Below are 24,534 nucleotides of genomic sequence, written 5' to 3' on the forward strand. Positions count from 1 at the left end.
TATATAATAGTCCATATCTGCTTTTTACATACTGCGGTGTTGAAAATAATTTCTAAACTGGTTAATTTCTGTGTCACATTCTTAAATGCTAGAGGGAGATAAATAGTATCCTGGGTTTACTAACAGGAAAAAGAGCAGCAGTTATATTTTCCTAGAGGCTGCATCAGAAATTTGAGATGTACCAAAGGGCATGTGTGCTGTAGTGATTGCTGGGTGGGCAGAGATACCTGTGCTTGCTGTAAATGGGACAGTTCAGGCCCCACAACCTATTGCAATGGGACTGTTAAATCTGCTCCAGCTCCTCTGTGCTTGATGGCATTGCACTGCTCTGTGAGTGCTGCTAATCATTTGTGTGCTGTTCTGTCAGCGTGCTGCACTAACAGGGATGAAATGATCATTCTTATTGCTGGGTTCAATTAGCTGGTACAGGTGTGACTGACACCATTATTTCCCCAATAACATGGAATGCTCTGTAGAGATTAGTTCAGTTCTTTTTTTTTTTTTTTAAATAATTTTATTGAGAACACTAGAAGGAAACACAGCGGTTCAGGGATTACACAAGAGATTAGCTTGTTGTCACACATACAGCCACAGTCTAACCCAAGTTTTGATAAGATAATGTCCACTAAATGAGGCAAGGTTCTTGTGGAAAAAGGGTAAATGTGAGCATGTAATTAAGTGCATGCAATTTGAAAACTGATATGCACGAAGTGATTGATTAAATTGAAACTATGCTGAAATTAACATTGTTTACATAACTCTGTATCTGACCTAGAATTACTATCATACACTTTTCTTTGTAGATAATAGCTGTAATTACATTAATCAATAAACAGATCTCAGCACAGTATTTATCTGGTTTGTCCTTGGCAACAAAATGAAAAGAGTTCTGAAGGACCTCATATCCTTTCATTTAGTAAATAAAAGCTTGTGTGTATATTGTTCCTTTAGAACACAACAACTCTTTAGCATTGGGTTTCCAGGCACATGTGATGTAGCTAATGGGCCCTTGGATTTGATAGTATAACAAACATGAAAATAGCTTTGTGGTTGCAAAAATAATAGGAAACAAGTTAAATAGAATAACGGTTGAGACTTTGAAAGCGAATAGAAATGTATTGACAAGATGGGTTAAGGAATGGAAATTAGGTATGTTGCTTTTCACTTCAAATTATGAACTGAAACTAATGTAGTAATTTTCTCACTCATGTGGCTGCATTAGTGAGAATCTAGCTATGGAGTAAATGAGCTTTTTTGCTTGTACTTAAGAATATACTTTCTAATTGCTGATATTGTCGAAGAACCTTGGAAAATTTGAAAATGTCTTCCATTAAAAAATAATTTAAAGTAGAAATTACCTTGAGGGTTACCCTGGCATTCTTAATTCTCTGTGATATTTATAAGAAGAAACAAAAACAAAATTTTGAACTGAACAGCATTCCTGTTCAGAATAAATGTGGTGAAGTCTTCATTTGAACTGCAGCGAAAACAACTCTGATATCACCTGAAAAAAAGAAAAAATTAAGCTTAAAAAGTTTTACTAAATGACATTTTTTACATGTTTTGATCTGAGAACCATTTGCCTTTTTTTTTTCTTTCTGGTCCAGACCTGACAGATGCTGGTGTAGAAGTTGCCATCTGTGTGGTCTGAGTGACAAGAAACAGAGTGAAATAAAGGCAAGGGGAGGTGTTCAGACAGTGAGGTCTATTAAGCTTGTTCAATAACTAAAGCACCAATATTTGATTTACTTAAGACTCCCAGTGCCAGGCTTTGGGAAACACATATGATATACCTGGAAAAGTACAACTGGCACCAGCAATTTATGTGAAAAGTAGAAAAAGGTAAAAGATGCAGAGTGAATTTCTGCCAGTATTTTGGTGTGGCTGGAGCAAACCTGCCAGTCTGCGGTGAGAGCTGGGTGCGCAGGGTGCCGTGGGTGTGTCTGAGGGAGGCAGGGGTGAGGGCAGGGAGATGAGTACGCTGTGCCATCGCTGCCCAAGCAAGGACAGAGCTGCTCAAGAGCTTTTCTGTTCTGCCCCCACTCCTCTGCTTTTATTGGCCTAGATGAATGTTACAAAGAGGAAACCAGATGTGAGACAGGGATGACTTGAAAGGACAGGTAATTAATATCATCTGCCTTAACCTTCTTATCTTGATGGGCTGATGTTTACGACGCTGACCCCAGGCTGGGGGGAAGCACGACCCCCTCAATCTGAAATGAACAGTGCAAAGGCTTTCCAGCCTGAGAGAGCTCTGCTCCTCCTGTAAAGTGCAGAGTTGGATTTTGTGTGTGCATGTGAACGCTGTCAGGCATCAGTCTACTCCAACAGCAAGCTCTTTTAACTTTCTTTTCCACTTAGTAAAAGCATTAATGCTATTTTTGTGTTGGATGTATTTTTCTCTTAGTTTTCTTTTGCTTTTAATTAGTTTTGCAATAAATTCGTGTTAAGTGACCAAGAATTGGGTTGGGGGGAGGGGAGGAGAGACCTGCAAAAACCAGCAGCGTTTCCAATAGTTGATATCTCTCAAGGAAAAAAAACCCACCTTTTTCACTTAATTATATCTGACATTTTGTCCATCATATTGTAATGAGCTTCTTCAGAGGAAATAAAAACAGCTTGTCTCTTTGAAAGCAGAGATGCAACTATTTTTTGTGTGTTTGTTATCAAAACACAAGCTGTTTTTCCTTCCTCAAAGGACGCCTCAATGTACAATGGAAGAAACATCAAGAATTAAATTAGACAGCATCAAGTTCACATGAAAGAAAATACATTTCTTTAAAAAGATTTTTTTTTATGGGAAAGAAAAGATGTAAGGGTTTAGCAATGTAACTCTTTTCCAGTCTGTGCTACTTTCTTGGCATAGATGTGATGGTAAGGAACTGAATGGCAGATTTCATGATAACAGTCTAATTGTGAACAAGGGGCTTGAATTAACTTAAGTCATTTGGGAGGTCTTTGATAATTCCATATATTAGCAAGACCTGGTACATTTTCTGGTTCCCCACATATTTCAGAATGTGGATCTGACTTTGATCATTTTACTATGTTGAGCATAAATCACAGACTAATTTACTAGTTGCTTTGAATGTTTTTTTATGTCTTTGACAGTTTTTCAGAATCAGCAATAGAGTTTATATTCTAATCCAATGTACTTGAAAACAGTGCCATTTCAATTAGGACCACTAAAAATGTGTGCTGGAGGCCCCTGATTGGCAGGGTATTTAGAAGATATCAGAATATCATGGGCCATAGCTGTATGTATCCAGATGCAATGATTGGGAGTATTTTTATAAATAGGCTGTAATAAAAATTTTTGTTTGATAAGCCACAAGTTTGTGGGTGGTCTCCAAAATTTTCTAAGCCATAAGTTTAAAAAAACCCACCACTATATTTCTTTATGTGGTTTGCTTTAATTTTCTTCTCAGTCTAGTTTCTAATATATTTTGATATACAAGAATTTTAGTTACAAATTTAAATTTGTTCTTCTAGTTTATGACTTAAATGAATCTACTACATAGATGTAGTAAAACATCTATGAAGGTGAAATGATGTAAAACAAATTTGTGTCATGAACTTCTGCTGATACCACATCAGAACTGGAGTCCTGCATTGTTTTAATGCAGTGAGCCATTTCACATCCTCTCAGGTAGTTTTCCACTTAGATTGCGCTCACTCTGAACCATTATTTACTTACAGGTGTTTTCATTAAATGATGAATGAATTGTTCAAAGTAAGAAGTAAAAAAAAATAAAGCCCAACCCGCCCCCCCCATACTGCTTTCTTCACCAGTGTGTTAGCAAAAGGACTCAGTTATTATTGTATGAAGGGTTTGTTTGGCAAGAGAAGCTTTGTATTCTAAGCTTGTTTGCCTTACTTACTATTGTCTTGATCCTTTATAACAATTTTCTTGTTTTTGCATTTGGTAGATTTGCAGTACTTCCCCTTAAGATTTCAGCAAAAGGATGATATAATAATTAAATGTGTCCTAATTAGCATGACAGTTTATTATTGAATTGGAGGTGATATGAAACAACAAGCAGACACAGAGGGCACCAAGATGGGTTCTTAGTAGAGGTGATTGTGTTCAATCAGAATGCAGTTTCCTTCACTTGGCCAGTCAGTGAACAGATATTTAAAGAAATCTAGAGGACATAAGTGCTTAAATCCCAATCAAATTAAGGACTGTCTCAGACAATCTTGAACTCCATTAGATTTTGAACAGCCCAGCCATTTTTTTCAGCTCTGTGAGTGAATCCTCATAGGCTGCACACTCCGTCACCCATCTGGCATGGAACAGGTTGAGAGTATAAAGATAAAAATGTAGTAAAGCCTGCTTTAGCTAAGGAGAAAATGGGCTTCATTACTGAAAGTCAGTTGAGGTAATATCTTAGGTTTGAGCTTAATGTTGTATTAAATCATCATGGTCTGAATACCTGAGCTTTGGATCACTTATTTCACTTTTGTGGAAGGCATGGGAGAAGGCAATGAGTACACAAAACTGGGGTACATGAATGATATTAGTTATGTATCCTGTTAAACTTCTTCTTATTTATAGCTAACCACTGCTTAGATAGTTTGGGGCTAGAGACCTGTACAGAGCCCATAAATAATTCTTGCATGCTAGATGATTTTTGTTTGGTTTTATTTTTGTGGAAACTTTCACAGAACATGTATGCTGAAGGTATGCAACTTGAAATTAAAGCTCTCTATCAAAATGTTTTTCTGGAATATAAAATCAACCAGCATTACAAAAACTTTTTCTTTAGGATCTGTTTTCAACAAAACCAAATTTTTACAATGTCCAGTTTTTTTCTTTCCTGAATTAAGCATTTCCATATTAAACATATAAAACACCTTAAACTGAGCTTCTGATTCTCCTCTTTGGAAATCACTGAGGTCTTAGACAGTATGAGATCTTATCTTTGTTATTTTAGAGCAGACCATGTTTAGCAGTGAGGATAGTTTTGAGACCTGCTGTCCAGAAGTAAGACTTAAACCAGCACAGAATATTCCAAAATTCAATTTATTTTGCTGTAAGGCTCCTTTCCATTGATTTGTCAACATTGCAGTCTGTCTTCTGAACACACACACACAGAGAAAATGTCTACTTGAATCTTGATTGAACATTATGCTTTTTAACATAGCTTGTCTCTGGAGTCCCAGAATTGCCTGCAAAAAGCATCTTTCATGGCCAAATGTTAAGCAAAAGAATCTTTGTTTTCTGCAAAAGCACCCCTGAGATCAGTAATAGGCTAACAGGAATGGAGAAGCTTTCTTTTGCTGGTAATAATGCTATCAGTATCTTAATTGCATGAATGAGGTTTCAAAAAATATAAATAAATAACACAAGTAATGAATATTTTGAGATTGCTAACCTAGATCTACAGCTGAGTTTCAGCAACAGAGAAAAATGCTGTAAATGGCAGCAGTTAGATGCTTTCTTAATTGGTCATTTTAAAATACTCGTGTTATCCAAAGTGAATGCTTAATAGGTGGTAGGTTTTCGCTGGGACTCCCAGGTGCACAGGTCTGTGTACAGCCAGTCTGATGCTCAGAAAACAAAATTAGTTGTGTATCAGCACTGAATCATGGTATAAACTCCTTCTGACTAAGGTAGGAACTTGTAATATTTCTTTCTTGGCAAAGAATTATTTCTCATTTGCTCTTGCCTCTGTATGGCTCTTCATCTTTATGAAGAGATTTACCTCAAGTCCTAAATACGTGGTACCAGGGCGCCCTTCAGGAATTTATTCTTTGTATTGATTTTTCCCCCCATATTTGTTTGCCTTGTCACCTTGGTAGGTAGCAGTTGATAAAGCTGTTCTGAAAGCAACGAACTGTCCCTTCTGAGCTGTGAGGGTTCCTCAGTTTATTTCACTGCTTCAGACACAGAATGACTTCAGCTGAAAATCTGGCCATATTTATTGCTCAAGTGATTAAGTGATGAGTTACTACCTGGTGTGTGTTTGTGTGTTCTCTCCTGTGTTCCCTTGTACCTATTTTTTATCTAGTAGTTATCCTCACATATGCTTATGTCACCTCTGCTGGGTTTCAGGCTGTTGATATTAGACTGTCACTTTATCAATTTAAATTCTAACTCTTCTCTCCAAAGATAAACTGACCTGACATTTTCTGTAATTTTTTATTTTGTGTGCCTTTTTATTTTTCTATCTTGTGAGTAGATTGAAAATAATCAGTAGAACAAAGTAGGAAGGAACTAGACTTTGTGATAACCTTTAAATTCATAAGATATTAATGATAACCAGCTTTTGGTCATGGTGTTCTGAGAGCAGCATGGGTCTGCATCTCCTTCCTTTCTTTTAATATTTCTTGGTTCAGCAGTGATTCTGCAGCCTTTAAGGAGTTCAGTCCTTGCTGGAATGAAACAATGCAGACTCAGTAGGTGGAATCTGAATCTGGTCATGGGCAGAGCTATTACAGGTAAATTAGGAATCAGCAGTCCTGTCCTACACTTGAACCACTGTCCCTGAATCCTTTGTTTGTCTGATAGTATTCTTTGAACGGTGCTGCTCAAAGAGATTTTTCTGGCAAGATTGCTGCTAACATCTGAGTTGTCCCAAAAGCATCCACTGTTCTGTACAGCATCTTCTGTAACCCCACTGGTATGCTCCTAATTTTTTTTTTCCTTATCTTTATCAGGAAATAATAATTGCAGTATTGGGCTGTCCTTGTACCTGTACTAGTTATTACCTTGATACTGTTCTTTGGAAGGTAGAAAACAGATAATGTTGACTCCATTGTCAACGGGTAGTTCAGGTGAATCATTAATTCAGAAAATAGTGCACTTTCAAAGGAAAGTTCTCTTTATGTCCAAAGAGAAGGAAAGTCAAAACTGTCCTACTGCTGAGGCAGAGTATTTATCCTGTTGGCAGTGAAGGAGCTAAGAACAAGTAGATTAAATCTGTGAGGGAAGACTTGGCGGGGACCTGGCAAAGACTGAGTTCCACAGAGGAAGGGAACAAGCAGGCTCTACCTGCACCAGTGTCCTTTTTGCTGTGGAATTTTATGGGAACTCATTCAAATAACTCAAGTCTCAAGATCCCCTTAGTCTTGCAATCCTTTTATGCTACATTCTAGTAACGAGCAATAAAGTGGTCTTGCTCAATTTTCCTTCCTCCTTGTTATTGTTTCCTGTCTTACTTTGTGTGTGAGTGAAACTATTCACTAGGGAATGATATTCACAACCTTTCCTGAAGGAGTTCACAGAGGGAGTGTTTATAAGAGTCTTTAGTCTAGTAACATTTTTTTCATAATTAAACTAGAATTTTTCAGATTGAAATTCTTGAACTTGAAGACTTTTCTGCATGTGAAAAGTTTAAAAATAAAACCAGACTTTCTTTTACTCACATGCGCAGACTCTCCTGTGCTTTCTCTGATGACTTTTAGCTGGAGTATTCATTAGTGATATAGTGGAGTTCTGTAACATATTTTGAGTATGAAAGCCTGTGTTCAGCAAATTGCTCCAGCTAATACCATATCCAGTTACCTGAACGTTGGAGGTATATTTTGTTGCGTTGCCAAAGAAAGCAACTAATAATACTTCTAAGAACTTTAACTGTGGGATATAAAATGTGCGGTGTGTGTCTGTTCTTGGCAATAACTTTAGAGGGAAAACCAGATATTAAGAAACTGGATATAATTTATTCTGTATATGTGCCTGCTGGTTTTTTTCAGCACAGGTTTGCTGTTCTTTCATTACAGTAAAATTCCGTAACGGTTGCTATGAAGCATTAGCTGTTGCATAATCATTCAGAGAGTACCAAGGTATACTTTCAAGTTCTTGTGGTGTTTTAGATTGTTGCATATTGATACTGCATGTTTCCATGTACAGAAATATTATTTTTGAATGGATAATCAAATAAGTTAGAGGTACTGCAGAAAATATTTATGTAGTAAAACTGTGTAAGATTCTGTGTATTGGAGGAACCTTATATATAGTACAATATGACTTAATCTCATATTTATAATTAGTATTGTTTGCACAGGCTCAACAGAGTCCCTTTAAGAATAGAGAGGCGTTTCCACTTCAGTCACAACCTTTGCTTGCCCATGGATTCATCATGTAACTCCTTTGAATCAGCTTACTGGTCTGCAAAATGGTAGTACCTACAATGTGGGAATGTATCTATCCCACAGTTGAGGTCTTACATTGAAATTTACATAACAAATGTATTTAGAAAGAACCCAACTCAATATAAAATGGAGAGTCCATCAGCAGAGGGAAATAGAGATCACTTTGCAGAAGCCATAATTTGACGTTCCTCGGATTCTAAGGAAAACTTAACGCCAGCAGTTTTTAATCTATATCTACAGAATTACACTGTAGTTATAAACCAGCAAAACACACTTTCTATGCGCATATATGTTCAATTTGAGACTCTACACCACAAGTAGTAACAGGACTTTCTACTACATGTATAACACTGGGGACCCCAGTGTTTGGTTATAGTAATAATAAAGCCTCCCAAAGCTTTCAGTCTGAGGCTGCTAGATAACCAATGGTCTTACACAGTATTTAAAAGCAAGGTGGAGTAGCAGGCACTGAGATGGAGACAGATGTTCCCTATATCACTTTAGTACCATAAATTGCTTCTCAGTAACTTTTCCTCACTAGTAATTTTGAATAGCAAAGCTTCAGCAATGTTGCAACTACAGCATGGAATGATAAGACAGATAAGGGCACCCATAGGTCTACATTTCAACTTCAGCTTTTGTTTCGTAAAGAGTACTTATTTTTTAACATAGCAATTTTTGACACATTGATTTAATATATATTGAATTAATCAACTTCTAAAAGTTCCTGTGATGGTAAGTAAAAACTTGAATTTGAGGTGCTACAGAAACTAACTGTACCTTTACCCACTGTATTCCTTTTAAACATTAAGAAAGGGAAATGCAATCTTCTCTTGTCCTTTCATTTGTTGAGGTGTTACCAAATAGTGTTGCTAAAATGAAACCATTTTTAATTTTTGTATTAGATTGCAAATACCAAGGTTTTATAAAGTAATTTTTGAGACCAGTTATCCTGAAGATATTTTTGCAATACATTTGGGATGTCTTTTGTGCCAAACAAGTTTGGAAGTGTTAACATTTATCTTTGTAATACAATACACTAACATAGTGTTTTATCCCCCCAGCGTCTATTTAATTTATTTTAGTGAAATTGTACTTAGATCTATGCTGTAGCCAAAGAATATTGTATTGCTTGGCTGTCGTTTGTTATATTTCCAACAAAAACAAATGATATTCTGTCATTTGAATGAAATGACAAAATCTGTAGCCAACTAGTATTGTTTATTTGTTCTTTGTAAAGTTAGCCCTTAATGGAAGAGGAATATACAGTTTCTGAAAAATTGTATGGTTTAGGAGGTAACCTTTTATCCTCTTGTTTGAGATACTTCTGTAGCTAGGAAAAACATTCTTGGCTTTTTGGTACTCAAAGTTACATAGTAGTTCTTGACTTTCTGTATTCATTGCTAAGGTTACTCCTTTTCCCCTCTTTCTCCTTTTCTTTTCCTTCTACTTTTTCTTTTCCCTTCCTGTTCTTCTGAGATCCTGAGTAAACAGTGCCAGCAAACATGCAGTGCAAAACTGTGCTGTATAAACATCAAGTCTAATATGTGCCAATCAAAATCCACCACAGGAAAAAGAGATCTGATATAGTTGTCTTCAGATTTTGGATCTGCTGGGTCCGGCAGATGTGTTTTGGAGAAGTTCACCGTTTTGCAACTATTGAACTAAGCTGCAAGCAAAAAGTGGGGATGTCTAATTTGCATATATGCAAAGGACCTAGCAAGGTTTCTTCCAGCCTCACTGTCTGAAATCTCACCAGTTGCACCTTTCAATTCAGTAATGCTGCACTGTTCTGATTTCACTTGTCCAGTTAGAGCACAGTGGCCATTCTCTGCTCAGTGACTGATTTAAACCTTATCTGGTTTGAATAAACATCAATCTAAGTCAGCCACTAACTCAGCTGTGCTGAGAGCCTCTCCCTTAGTTATAAAGATTCATCCAAAGAAGGGTCACTCACAGAATTATGACTTTATCTCTTCTTTGTACTTTACATTTCCTCCCATGAAAAGGCTTTCATTTGCCTCTTTCCCCTGACATGTTTTTAAATGACTTTGATAAATCTCTCCTTAAATTTCTTCTGGCACAAAGTTTCTTAATCTTGTAAAAACTCCTAGAAGTTCTTGCTGTGCTAGTTTTAAAATGGTTGGGTCTGGGTTGCAAAAGTATTATATAATATACTGAACAAAAGCATTGTATAATAGAAATATCCCAAAAAGATAACTGATGCTGAAGTATTGAGGGGTAAATAAGACATTGGTATTCTTCTTTAGCCATTTTAATATTATGAACAATCCTTAATTGGCAATTGGAAAATCCCATGAGCTGTTACATTAACCAAACACATGGGAGGACAGTTTGTTGCAATTCCCATTCAGTTGTTCTAGAAGAAACCATTTGTAGTAACAGAGCGACAACTTTGTGGTAAAGCTGCAGTCAAAACATGCATTTCCAATCAGAGCATAGAAAAATTAGTGAGGCAAGCTACTTAACTCCTTTTTTAAACATGGTGCTTTGCAGTTGGAAATTGTATGGCCTAATTGACATGGAAAAACAATTTTACATGTGAAGGGCATGGTACTTTTTAAATGAAATTATATATAACTTCTAGTAATTCATAGATAAATGGGTTCACCTCAGCTTTCAAAAGCATGTGTAATTTAATTTTGATTCATAATGAATATGTACAGTCCTTTAAAAGGTGAAACTGTCTCTAAGTCATCCAGGAATACACCCATGTCCAGCCCAGAGCAAAATAATAGAACTGGTGAATGAATAAAAAGCAGCACCATCTTTGCTTTTTGGTGTATTGCAATTGGAGATGTTGGGAAGAAGAGAGGCAGCATCAAGCCTTGTCATCTCCAATGACCATTTGGCAGGTGCCTGATGTCAGTGCTGTGTGAGCCGGGGTACCTGACCCTCAGACCAGGTGTTTCCATCTCCACATCCCAGGCTGTGCAGTGCCCCAGGTGGAGCTCAGATGTGGGTTAATTTTTGGAGCAATGGCAAGATGAGGGAATGAAGCATTAGAAACACTTTATATGTGTAGTAGTACATGGGCTGCCCTGCATCCCTCATAAAATCATGAAATAAATTAAATCATATCAGTACAGCACCTTGTGTTTGCACTTTGGGTTCTACAGCGGGGCATAAGCAGAATAAAAAAAAGTGCAATGTTTAATCTTCTTTTACTTGTTACTTAATTTTGCATGCAAATATACAATGCAATACCGCAAATATTAAATATATATACTAAACCACATGAATTCAAACCTCCATTTATTTTATCAATTGCTTAAGCTCATTTGATCATAAGGGACAGGGAGACCAAACAGCTATAAAAGAGCTCCATTTTCTATCAACTGAACCAAATCCTCCTTTGATCTGTTAATCCCAAGTTTATAAGGTTAGGAGATAAGCAAGCGTAACTAAATTCCTTTTTCTTTTTGTCCACCTAATAGTCTATGAAGCAAAGCAAACATAATAAGCTTCTTTGCTGCTTTTCAGCCTCCTCTTGCTGAATAATTCAAAAAGTGCATTACAGGTTTTATGAGTACAACTGTACACACAAGCAATGTTCCATGAGTTTTTTGCATGCCTCAAATTTGCATAGATTATATTTTTATTTTGCATTTCTGACACAGAAGCTGACTGCCTACTCGTTCTTGGCTTTTTATTAGGTCTTTGATGCTTGCTGGAGGAGAAGGCCTCTTTTGTCTCTGATAGCCTTAAGGCAGATCTAGGTTAGCAAGAAAGCCAGAGGTTTCAGGCTTGTTAAATGTCACAGTAATGGCTGTCTTTACGCATTGAAATACCAGCCTTCTTCTTTATAGGAAAATGAATCACATTACCACCAAGGGAAGGAAAGCCTTTGTTGGAGGAGACTGCTAGTCTGCTGCTTAAGAAGGGGATTTAATTTTCCCCTCCAGGCTTTTTGGCCAGCCCACTACAGTTGCCCTTGTGGAACTCTGATATCATAGCATGTGAAGGATAGCAAACAAGAAAGAGCAATTAGCCATTAATCATACTCATTTTGCATTGGATGGACAGACTATTTAAAATACTGTGTGTATTCAGTACATGAGCAAGAATAGCCCGTATGGACAAAGCATGAATGCATAGGGTTTTATTCCTGCATTTTGGCAAAGCATTTCTTGTTTAATTCTTATTCAGTGCCACTGAACTGGTGCATGGTAGATTTTTTTAAAACTCTGCTCATAAGTTTTAGTGTACAGAGAACTCAATTTAGGATTTACATTGCCTAAAAAGTGCTTGTTTTTAATTTTTCATAAATTGGGTGGATTACTTTAAATAAAAATGCAAGAACTGCATACTAATTCTGGAAACAGAAAATTTAATTCTTTATAATGTTTTATATTTATGGGTTTAACTGTTTCATAAAATAAAAAATAATTTCTTAAATTACCATGGTTTTGCATATATAATTATATGTCTTTCTAGATAAACTGTATGTAATTACATTACAATGTAGGGAATAGAACTTTATTGAACTAAATGAAAGTGTATATGTATTGAGTATTATGTTAAACACTATTTTAAATTAAAGGAGGATTTTATTCATTTAATAACATCATTAGCACGTGTGCTGGGGATGTGTTAGAAAAGGTAATTTTGTCAAGACCTTTTGCATTCTAGACCAATTTGCTAAAAAAGGAAAGTACTATTGGTAGGCTGTGAATTGACCTGATTGCTTCTAGCACTTGAAGGCCTTTAAGTTCCTTGGGCTAATAGGTATGGTGCTTCTATTCAAAACAGTTATTCTTATGAGAAATAAGGAAAGCAAATTAGTTATTCTGCTTTTCCAGGCTTATGGATTTGGATGAATTTGTCATTGAAGTGGAGTAGTTACTTTATCTGAAAATAGAAAGAAATAAAATATCTGTTGCTTATCTGGCAAAGTAGCTTCATTTGAATACTGACCCAGGTACTTTGATCCAAACATTGTCCTTTGCTTTCTCAGCTGCTACAGTGGTGTTTGACTTTCTGGATTTCATCAATGAACTTCCCTGAGATTCACCCTGTAGAGCTGAAAAGAATTTTTATAAGAGATGAAAAGTCGTAGTGTTTACATGTCCTACATCCTTACCACTCTGCATGCTGCTGTTTTCCAAAAATTACCCGGAGCCTCTCTGCTCCTTGGTCACTGAGAAGAAAGTGGTCTTCTTGATTTGGAGCTGTGTCCAGAAAGATGCCTCTGCATGACTTTTGTGTACACATTTTCTTGGTGAGGAAAGCAAGAGATCACAATAGTATTTTCGGTTGTTAACAACATTATTATATGACCTTCTCACAAAAGAGGCATGCAATATATGTCTTAATTGTTATAGATTTTACAGTCATGTGGTTAAGATTTTTGAGATTCAGAGAAGTAGTTCCTAACTCTCCTGCTGTGCTCTTGGGTGACCTTTGGCAAGTCAATATATTGGCTCCCTAATTTTAACAGAAGGATTAATGACTTTGTCTCCATGGCATCAAGTTTTCTAGATATATTATGAAAGAAGTGGATTTAAGAAGACATTTAAGTGAATTTAAGGTGTAACCTTGTTTTCCACCTGAAAACTTTCATATTCTTAAACCACGTTTTCTAAACACAATGGATAGAGGTTTCGTAGAAAAGAAAGCAGAAGTTTGGTCTATCTTAAAAGATGATTCCAAAAGCTTAGATTTTTGATGAAAATAGCTACAGTCATGAAACTCTGAGACACATTTGGCATTTTTTTTTTTTATTATTTGTGCTCAGATTCCTTGTTCAAGAAAGCAGAATAGGAAGTGAGTTGTCTCCTTTTAATGCCTTGGTCCTGGGAGCCATTTCAGGAGAATGCCAGTTCATTTTGTGTGGTGTGGTGTGGTAGTTCCCCATTGTCTTGGCTATCCTGAATGAATAGAATTCAATGTGTGTCTGCTGAGGTTTGGCACATTATTGCTTGTTTTTCATTCAAATGTATGGCAGCACTTCCTGTGGCAGTGCAGGCTGTCAAAGCAGAGCTGAACTGAATGGGCTGGAGGAGGTCCCTGGGGAAGGGCGAGGTCATGGCAAGTGCCTTCCTTCTCAGCTGCTTTGCACTTGTGGTTTTTAAGTACCCACATCTTTTTATGATAAGAGGAACCTATGCTTGGATGATCCTGCCTTTTTAAACATTGCTCCTGTCAGTCCCACTGCTAGAAATGGGAAACCAAGAGATTGCCCAGAGTGTTGGGAAATGCCATGTTGGCAGAATTGCCATTCCATTAAATCATGATAGTGCCATTTATTGTGTGCGTAACCCAATTTGTGTACGGCTAACACAAATTCATAGTTACTCTTTTCTTTCTTGTTAAAGGTTAAAATAGAACTCAGATCTTAAAATAAGTCTGTAGCTGTATGTGGGTTTCCTGACCTTTGACAGTTACAGAATTTAGAGCTGAGGAATGTTGCTCCTTCAGTGGCTCAGGATTTTGGTTAATTGATGTGAATTTGAATGCCTAATAGATCATAATACAACTACCTAATCTTTTGTTAGGGATATTGGGCCTGTATTATTGATTTTTAGAGGTTTTTTTAAGTGCAACACTGATGTCTGTAGCTTTGAATGCTTCCTGATGGCACAGAAACATCTGGTGTCCAGTTCTTTGTTGTGCAATGCTCCATTCTGTGGGTGTGTGGATATTTTCGCTTTTTGATGGCTTATTTGTAGTGTCTTAGGGAGAGAGGAAATTCTTAAAATGTCCATTTAATCAGGAAATGTGCCTGATGAACTCCTTGTAGTGTAGGAAATTTTACCTGCCATGCTGTAAAACACTAATGCTACTATAAATATTGCATGCTATTTATTTTAATTTGCCTTCATTTCAGAGTTAGAAAATTCTACTTATTTCTCTCTAATTTCTTTTACCTAGTCTTATTCACCACGTAGTTATATTTTCTACCTTTGTGTAACACTATTCAAAATTAAGAAGTATATTCCTTTCCTCCTTTGCCTGGTTATTTTTTAAAACCTTTTTGTTTTCAATTCTACATGAGGACAGATTACTGGAGTTTGCTTCAATATACATATTGTAAATAAAGACAGTAAAAGCTTTAATTATTAGATTCTGCAGAATTTACTACTGTTATTTTGATTTGACCTTAACAGAATAGTATAAACTCTGGTGCAGATCATGTTAGAAAACATAAGCAGTTTTCCAAGTAAGGCATGTCAGGAAAATATCTGTCACTATTTCAGAACGTGACTTTTAGTTCTATGTAAACCTTGCCAAGGTGTAAAAGTTATCTGTAGCAAGTTACAGCCCTTTTTCAAAAAAGTTCTCCCTCTAAAGATAGAATCTAGGAAATGGAATCGCTGGAAAAGCCAGGGTGGAAAGCTTTTTTAAAACCAGTATTAGAGAAGGCATGAGAAGATTGTTCCTGTCAGCTGGGCACAGTTACTATCTCAGTGTTAGGAAGTACACTGGTAAAATATTATTGCAAAAGTACAGCTGGAATAAAAAATCTCCAAATGAAGACTTTTTTCCCCCTAAAGAAATAATAGTGTTTTCACAGCAAACAGATTATTTCAAACAGATAAGCTTATAGGATTGCCCCAATGGGGAGGAAGTTTCTTGAAATCACTTGTTTTGTTTCAGGGGCTAATTTCTTTCTCCATCCTATGTTTTAAAATGGGATAAAGACTCATTACTCACTTTGAAATACAGAATGCACTGAAAGTGGCTTTATAAGATGGTGCTGATTATTTTTTGACTTTGTTAGCTTTTTGTTCATTTGTTTTTATATTGGTGAAGGGAAAGTGTTGACCCAGATTTATAGATGATTTTGAAGAATTCCGGCCTACCAAAAACAAATGAGTGAAACCTTTTCATGATTTCCACTTCATAGTTCCAGATTTGTTACAAAACACTATTTTTTTGTGAGATTTGGAGAGTGAGACTGGAGGTGGATTATTTGAGGAAATGTTTTCCTATGACTAAAAAGCACAGTACTAAGTGATCGCACATATAGGAAAAATACCATTGCATAATTAGGAGTTAATAGCTGTATCAGCCTCTAATCATGCAGCTGCAAAAGGTGTAATACCAGCTCCCAAATACTCACATGAGGCTGTTCTTTTTAGAACACTGAGCTTGTTAAGTAAACCTGTCTTTCTTATAATATTAGCCCTAAGATAATGATGGTATTAAGGTGATCCAAAATCTATTTAAGACAACAAAAATTTCTAGAGATTTCAGAGCCTCCTGGACAAGGATCATGAATGATAAATTACAAGTGACACACAGTGAAATAATCTGTCCTTGCATAGAATATATTAAATTAAGATAACAAACAAAGGGAAAACGAACCATCATACTTGTTCATTTTGAATGTGGTAGAAAACAAAGACTAATGCTGAAAAGAACCAAAATTAAAAACAATCAGTGTTTGTTTTATTTGCTTTCAATTCAAATTTAGGTAACAGCTATCTGACAGGGAACTGAAACAATAAAAAACGTGAAAGGATACTGTGAATTCTTTTTCTGTAAGAGCTTTTGCTGAATATTACCTGTTTGCATGATAGTGTACAACCCTTCACCTACTCTGAAAAATTGCTCATCCATAACAATTTCATGTAGTTGAAGAATATGAATGCTGAATATGTTGTGTTATTTATTTTGGACAATGAAAAAGATCCAAGCATATAGCTTTTAGAGTAGAGAATAAAATATGCAGAGCTGCTATGAAAGGGGTGCATCATATTTGGGGCTTGCTGGTTTTGAGCATGTATTTTTAAATAATGTATTCCCACATCCTCCTATTGAAGAATGGGTGATATTTAAAGCAGCATTCAAATGGTTGATACTTGTAACATAGTAGAAAATATCTGCTTAAATGAGCTTCATATCTTGTATGGATCAAAAAAAAAAAAAGCAGAAAATCTGATATCTGCAGTATGTCCCACATACAGAGAGACATACATGTCTCTCTAAATATCAGATGACCTATTTTAGGCATGCTTTAGTTCCATAGTTTAGATAAGTCTTGGGATACTCTTATGTAGTTGGATTGTTGTGCTTAACCTAAGAATGCCAACAAAGCTCTGCAAAAAAGAAAAGGCTTTGCAAATGCTGTGCATGGTATATATGGTATTTTCATGTTTCTTATTTATAATGATTTCAATTTCAAGGCTGAAATTCATATTCATGCCTTGAAAAACTGAATTTGGGGCCTTCAACACAGTGAGTTTTGTGGCTGTTGCTTTTTTCCTTTTTTAATGGGCAATTCCCTCCCACTTTCTGTGCACCTTTTTTGGCTTCTGCATAATTTGACTGATAAATGTGCACTGACTTTGGCTTTAGTGAATCTAATGTCTCCTTATCTTCCCAGAAAACTCCCAGTCCCTTGCTTTTACATTTATCATCTTTATAACTGTATGAGGTATGCTGAGTTGTACTTCTTGGAGGGAGTGAAGGAACAGTGAGACCTCAGTGCCAAAGACACACAGGACATCTGTGACAGAATGGTGAAAGCACTTCCAAAACACCATGCCTTGCCTATGAAAATGTCTCTCTTCCCCTTTGTAAGAGGATTTTCTACTCTTTCTAATTCAAGGGCCAAGGACCAAGTGGCTATTACTGAGTATTCATCTATAAAGAGCCAAGTTCAAGCGCAGCCTTGCCTTGTTTAGAAACTGGAGAAGATCCATCCTTGTCTGATGGGAGTTCCCTGCAGTGGAGGGGCCATGGGCAGTTCAGTGCATTGGGGCTGCCAGTACTGAGGTGAAGAGGGAAGCAGGGGAGGGTGTTTTCCCTCCTCTTCCTGCTAAAATGCTACGGGTCAAAGTAAGGTAGGAAACGCTCTATGTCAAAAAGGGGAGCCCCAGGAAATTATTTGATGAAACGAGTCAAGACTGTGAAGGATGAATACTCAGCCAAGCCCTTCCAGTGCACTTCCCACTGGATACAATCTGTTCAGATATGAGAGAGGCATCCTGGAAAGCCTTGTCCTTCAGCAGAACTGAAAGATGTATTCCAGTAGGAACATAACCCCTTTGTGTACCTCTCTGCCCCTCTGTCTTCTCCTGCAGTATGCAAATCTCTTTTTTCCCCTCTTTTCTTGCACAGCTTGATATGTGATTGGTTCTTTCTTTCAATGTGAATGAGTGTAGATAGATTTTTCTATTTATATTCGATATCTATGCCTTGCTTCTCAAACATAGAGGGAAAACAATATAGTTCTGCCTGTAGGAGGTTGAATTTGTAAATATATATTACTTTGGAAATACAATGAGAGATAATAAAATATTCAAAAAGCAGCCTGCTCTTGTGGGATATTATTCTGCACAGCCAGGGAGCAGATTAATGACACTACAGAGGAAAAAAAATAAGATATGCACAATAAAATATAGATTGGAGTAGCAATGTGGAAACTAAAATTCCAGTCCTGGCAGCCTGTGAAACATATGTGTTTTTACAAAGTTTATCAGCTTTAAATAGCAACACTTATAAGCAGTCATTATTTAATTGGCAGATGTGGAATTTTCTACCCCAGGCAGCTAACCACAAGTAAAAAGAATTGCAAAGGTGTGAATGGGATCATCCTTGTGAATAAGAATTAGGGCTGGTAAGTCTGTCTTGGGCAAATTTTGGGGGTGTATTTTTATTTTTTCAGGAGTGTTCTGCTAAGCATGCTTTCAAGAGGCTGTGCAGGTAGCAACAATGTTGTTATATTTGTATAAATTTCTGTTTCATTTTATAATACAGAACCTAAGCTGCAATCCTTAAGTACCTTCAGGTAGGAGGAGGTAGGAGAAAAAAGTGTCAGAAGTGGTGTTATTTTGCTACATGGCTGGGACATGGCACTACTCTGTGGTGAGCCCATGGGTTCTGCTTGCCAGCTGGCTACTGCCCCTTGAGCTGGGCCACCTGACCTCAGATTCATACAGGATGACTTCCCATGTATTTTCAATATGGGAGTGTGTTGTGTATCTTAAATACTTGTGCGGCTTGGATCAAATTTGTCATGTAACTCCCCTCCAGAGTCTCCAGCCCCATTTGCATTTTAACACCAAAGGTGACAAGAGGTAACATTTGCAATGGTCTTTGGCAAATGTGTGGGTTCTTTAGGCAGTTCTACTAACACTACTTCTTGCTGATGTCTTCCCCAAAATTCAATGGCTTGGTTTGAAAACTCTCCTTCAAGACACTTTATTTCAGTGAAAGTGGATGTGCTTTTGTTAGAGAGATATATATCTATATGTAATGAAAAAATTTTGATTGTGACTTTGAGAAATGGATTGGCTCCAGGATGCAAAATTCAGTGTGGAGAACAGTGTTGGTGTTTAGTGTCAGTGGTGTGCTGTTTTATTCTGTGGACAGGCACGGAGCTCCCTGGCAAGTGTAGCTGCCCTTGGTGGAACCTGCTCGTTTTGCAAAGCCAGACAGGGGCTCCCATTTACTCTTGCCTGGGTCTGCACTTGCAGCTCTCGGCTGCTGAGCTGTGTCTGAGCACCTCCCAGGGAGGGGAGGCTGTTGTAAATAACAGATCTGTATGGAAATCTGTCCTGCTGTAAATAACATATCTGCTGAGCCAGGCTGCAGGGGAGCAGGCAGCACAGTGCAAGGGTGATAAGTTGGGACATAGATTGGAGGGCTACAAAAGGACAGAAAAACGATGAATGTGTTCCAAAGCTGCTTCAATCATAGCTGTGCACACAAACCTGTATTTGTTTGTTCTCCCTTTAAGAATGGTAGATCTTTCATTTTTTAATGTCAGACTTCTTAAGGCTCACTATCTATATATGTGTGGATATCCATAGATATACACAGAAATATGCACACAAACATAATTAATTTGATTTAATAAGAGGGAGTGGTATATAAAGTGTTAGGACTAGGTAGTAAGTTTTAATAAACTTTTTTCTTTTTCTCATAAATTTTGGTAAGTGAGCAGCTGTCTTTAATCATGAAGCATTTCAGTTTAGTTCATGTTTTTCAAGGCATATGTAGATTTTGAAACCATATATTGTTACTTTTAAACAGTTTTTAAAATGTTTTATTTGGGGGAAACTTTTTAATTATGAATAATTTTAGTCCCATGTTATCATAGTCTTCTGAGTCTCACAAAATTGTAACAAGTTTCAAAGCATAAACCCGAGGATTTCTTTTTTATGATCCTTTTGAAATAGTTTCTTCTGTTCTCATAGTGACTTGCCTTCCTCTTCCTTCTTCTGAATATATTTCCTCTGTGCTGCTGTATCAAAGAATTCTTTTTCTTTTTGCTGATTGTTTATATATTTGAAGATAGTGAAAGAGGAAGTAAGAACACTGTACGTATAATTAAAGGCCTTTCCATGGGCTTCTGGTTTTGAACTTCAGTTCTGCTTTTGAGTAGCTGTAAGCTGTTTCCTCCTGCCAAATAACAACCATAGATCAAAATGAGATTGGCTTGATTGCTAATAAGCATCCATGGGTTTAAAGCTTGAATTGTCTAGTGCATGGTTTCTGGGTAATCTCTGGGAGTTTAGAATATACACTTTCTTTAAACTGTGGTACAACTATAATCCTTTATTGAAGGCATTACTGCAAACACCAATTTAATCAGACAGCGCTAAATATTCTAGAGCTGCTCAAAAATGCTCTGTAGCATCAGGATGGGATTTTTATAAATGTCAATAGTAATTACATGTCTAGCTCCCACTGAATAAGTGTTTTTTAAGGTGTCTGGTGATGATGGAATGACCCAAATCGTTGGTGACTTTCACAGATCTTGAGTGGAGAATAAATTATGAGCAAAAGAACAATTTACTGAAGGGAGTTGAAATGAAACTTAAACAGATGTTGGCAGAGCAATAAAACATCCCATGAGCTATATAACTCTGTACAGAGTTACATAGATCTATGGCTGATATGAGTTATTTTATCTTTATGGTAGTCTGTTTTAAATGAATGGACCTGTCTCGTATGAGCTGAAGATCTCAACCAATTGTGATATTTTCAGTTTATTTTTTGTCAGTGTCATGCTTGTGGCTATCTCTATGGATTTGGAAAAGACAGAGTACTTGTGAAAATCAATACAGGACATTACAATAACTCAATTACCTTTATTTTTTATACTTCTACAACATAATAAAAAAAGAAGTGCCAGTGTAATGCAATGGTACCTTTTGATAAATTTATCTATAAAATACCAGCAAAATCGGAGTTGGAAAGGACCCACAAAGATCATCAAAGTCCAACCCTCTAGTGCTTACAGAAGCAGTTGTGTAAACTCATTATGTTTGGTACTATTGCAAGGAGAAAAATTAGTAGCAGGTCTGTTTCCTTGATGCATAAAAAGGAGTCCTGTGAGCATATTTTTGGAGGCTAAAATGAGCTCTTGGAATTAAAGTAGTTAGAGTTCCAGAGTTCCTTGCAGTCTCTGTGACAGAACAGGTTTGTTTGTTTGCTTTTTTTTTCTTTAAGAAATGGCATTTTTATACATATATACTCTTATTTTCAGACCAGAACTAACTCCTCTTCTAGCAGACTGAAATCACATTTAATTCTGCTGAAACTATTTCCTCTTTGTTGACAACAACAGCAGAATCTAGACATTATAATAGCAAGATTATAATAGCAAATATATTTTTGTATGAAAAACAGATTCCTGTTTTACTGGGGAAAATTGCTAGTTGTTTTGTATTTCATAGACATCAAATTGTCACACAAACCTACTGCTATTTCTGTGACAATTATGGTAGAAAAAAAAGAGGGGAAAAAATGAGGATTCCAAGGGAAAGCAGTTTCTCAGAAAATGGGTCTGCATGTTTAGAGCAGAATTTGTAACAGATTTAGCAGAGCTCAGTCTGCAAATATTGATGCAAGAAACTCAAGAACTTAACTGGAGGAAAAGTGATTGTTTTCAGTTTGAAAGATGCTTACCTCTTCTAGAACTGTATCAAAAATAAAAAACTAACTGCCACTTATAATTTGATTAATACTTTTTAAAAGATAGTAGGAAATACTCCTGCATAGGGATGACTAATTAGAGAGAGATTAGTTATGTGAACCACCTGCTGAGCTGTTTGCAGAACTGAAGGTCAATGTTACAACTAGTTAGCTTTTGTGTTGTATTGGCTCACAGGAACCAATGTTTCTAAGATTCAAGCAAATGATAATCTGCTGAGAAAAATTATTCCATAGAGCAACCTCTTTTGGAAAAAAAGAGGATAAACTGGTAGTTAATAAAAATAAGCTTCAGCTAGTACAGTAATGACATAATAATGATAAAAAAAGTAATAACTTAGAGATAATATCAGAAAGAGAAGCAGGTGCCTGAGTTTCATTAAGACTGTATTAATTTTTATCCAAGTAGGCAAGACTATTTCTATATAATATTTATAAAATATCCTGCACAATATTCAAGAGTTAACTGATCTAAATTTTTACTATTAGCAAACCTTAAAAGGTTTGTCTCTGACTTGAAAAATATTCCAGATTTATCCATGTAGCTGTAACTATTTATTGTACAGGTACTAATAGAGAGGGATCTGCCTTTGTGGGTTGCTGTTTGAGAGGATTCAGCTTTCTTTCTTTCCACCTGTTTCTTTATTATGGACTCTCAGTTTATTTTGCTTTTGTTTATATACCAACAGTGATCTGTGATAGAAGGACTACAGCTTGTATGAAATAAATAAATAAAGTGGTTTGGCCACTTTCAGATTGAAAGATGAGAATGTCAATTCCATAGCATATAAAACAGGCCAAAATGGACACCCTGCTGGGCAACATATGCATTTTATGGCTTATTGTCGACCCCCTTTATTCTTTACACAAATGGATAGAAGAAGAAGAAGACAGGATTAAGAGATTAGTTATGTCAGTTCCTTTTGGTTCCACTATATTACTGCTATTTTATTAAATCGGTCTACTGACCAAATGTTTAGTTTCCCATTCCTGTGAAGGGTGTTTCTTCATGCCTACAATTGATTTTCACACTTTAATCAAAGACTATTCAATTTTTTCAATAGAAAACTCAGGTATGTTTCACGGACTTAAAGAATAAAATGAAAAACCTTTACATTCTAGTCATTCAGCACAACTAACTTGTTGTTTAAGATACATGTGTCTGCATTGGAAAGGCCTTTTCCCCCACTGGTATTTTGGGATAATGCTGCCAGATGTGATCTCCCTTCTTTGTGCCTCTGTGTCACATTTCTAGTAGCTGCTATTTGTCTGTGGACACTTTGCTGTCATGACGTGTTTGGAGGTAAAATCATAGACTATCTTGAGTTGGCAGGGTCCCACAAGGGTCCTGGAGTCCAACTCAAACTAAATAAATATTTAAATAAGCCTGTCCTGTAGTATGATACAGCAAAGCAAAATGAATGACCAAGTACAAAGTAATGCAAGCTGAGCGGGAACAGTGTATTGGCTGGGCCTTACTCAGCTTCAGTAATGGGAGGGAGTTCCCAGTGTCAGAGCTACTGTGGAACATCCAGCAAATATGTCCTGAAGTACATTTGGCAATGTGTGTAAGAAGTCCCTCATTTGAAATGGGATAGACAACAATAATCCCACAGTATCCATGTTTTACCTTCGGATTTTAACCTTAGCAACACTGGCATAACATAATGCAAAGGAAGACCTGAAATATATCTGTGCATGAGTGGGGGGGAGTGTTTGTGGATGGTACACAGAAAGCTTATTTTTGAAATTAGGAGATTGCTAAAAATGTGTCCCATTTCAATTTTAATATTTTAAAAGTTTACTAACTCACATCATCTATTGTAAGGCTTTGATCTTGTAAGTACTGGCACTGTGCACAGCAGGAGCATTTGATTTAGGGTAAGTGCATGCGGTGACTGCCACGAAACTCAAGTGAAATTAAACAAGCAGCTGAGGGCTTTGTGTTATTAGAATTCTAGAGCTTCTTGTCTACCTCTCTTTCTCAGCAACATTCGGTAGGAAATGAATATGGAGTGTGAACAAGGAAAAGACTAAATAATTATGTAAGCTCAGCCTTGCTGACAAAGGAGATGCCTGCTTAGGTACCTTCTGTTTGCAGTGCAGCCACCCCACAGTTCTTTTCTAAATGGTGCAGTGCATTTTTTACCTTATCTCTTTTTCTTACCACCTTTTGGTTTAACTGTACATCCCACTGTCTATTCCTGCATGGTATGAGAGTGATTTGTAGCTAGTAATTTGACTGCCTCCCTCCTCCCATTCTGAACATTTGGCTTTCTTGGTCATACCACTTACTGTGCCCCAGCCTTTACAGAGGCAAAGCAATTAATTCAAAGACCCAAGCACATGCTATACACTAGAAAAGCTGCTATTATTTGCAATCATTTCATTTGCTGGAACTAGAAATTCAAATCTCTACAAAGCTTTACTGCAAATAGTATTCACAGACCTTTATGCTGAGCTTATACTGTCATTTTAAATTGTATATCTGCATTCGTGGACAAACTACCTTTTTGTGAATTCAGC

The 24,534-nt window shown here is 36.6% G+C and overlaps 1 long non-coding RNA gene across 1 annotated transcript in view; it reads right to left on the reverse strand.

The window, feature by feature from the left end:
- Positions 1-1,443: 1,443 nt before the first annotated feature.
- LOC136561085 (uncharacterized) overlaps positions 1,444-24,534 on the reverse strand; it is a 40,173-nt gene continuing 17,082 nt past the window's right edge. Inside the window, exon 3 of the long non-coding RNA XR_010784298.1 lies at positions 1,444-1,504. This is a non-coding gene — a long non-coding RNA (uncharacterized lncRNA). The remainder of the gene's footprint in view (positions 1,505-24,534) is intronic.

Source organism: Molothrus aeneus, chromosome 11 (genome assembly GCF_037042795.1).
Source record: "Molothrus aeneus isolate 106 chromosome 11, BPBGC_Maene_1.0, whole genome shotgun sequence".
Lineage (NCBI taxonomy): Eukaryota > Metazoa > Chordata > Aves > Passeriformes > Icteridae > Molothrus > Molothrus aeneus.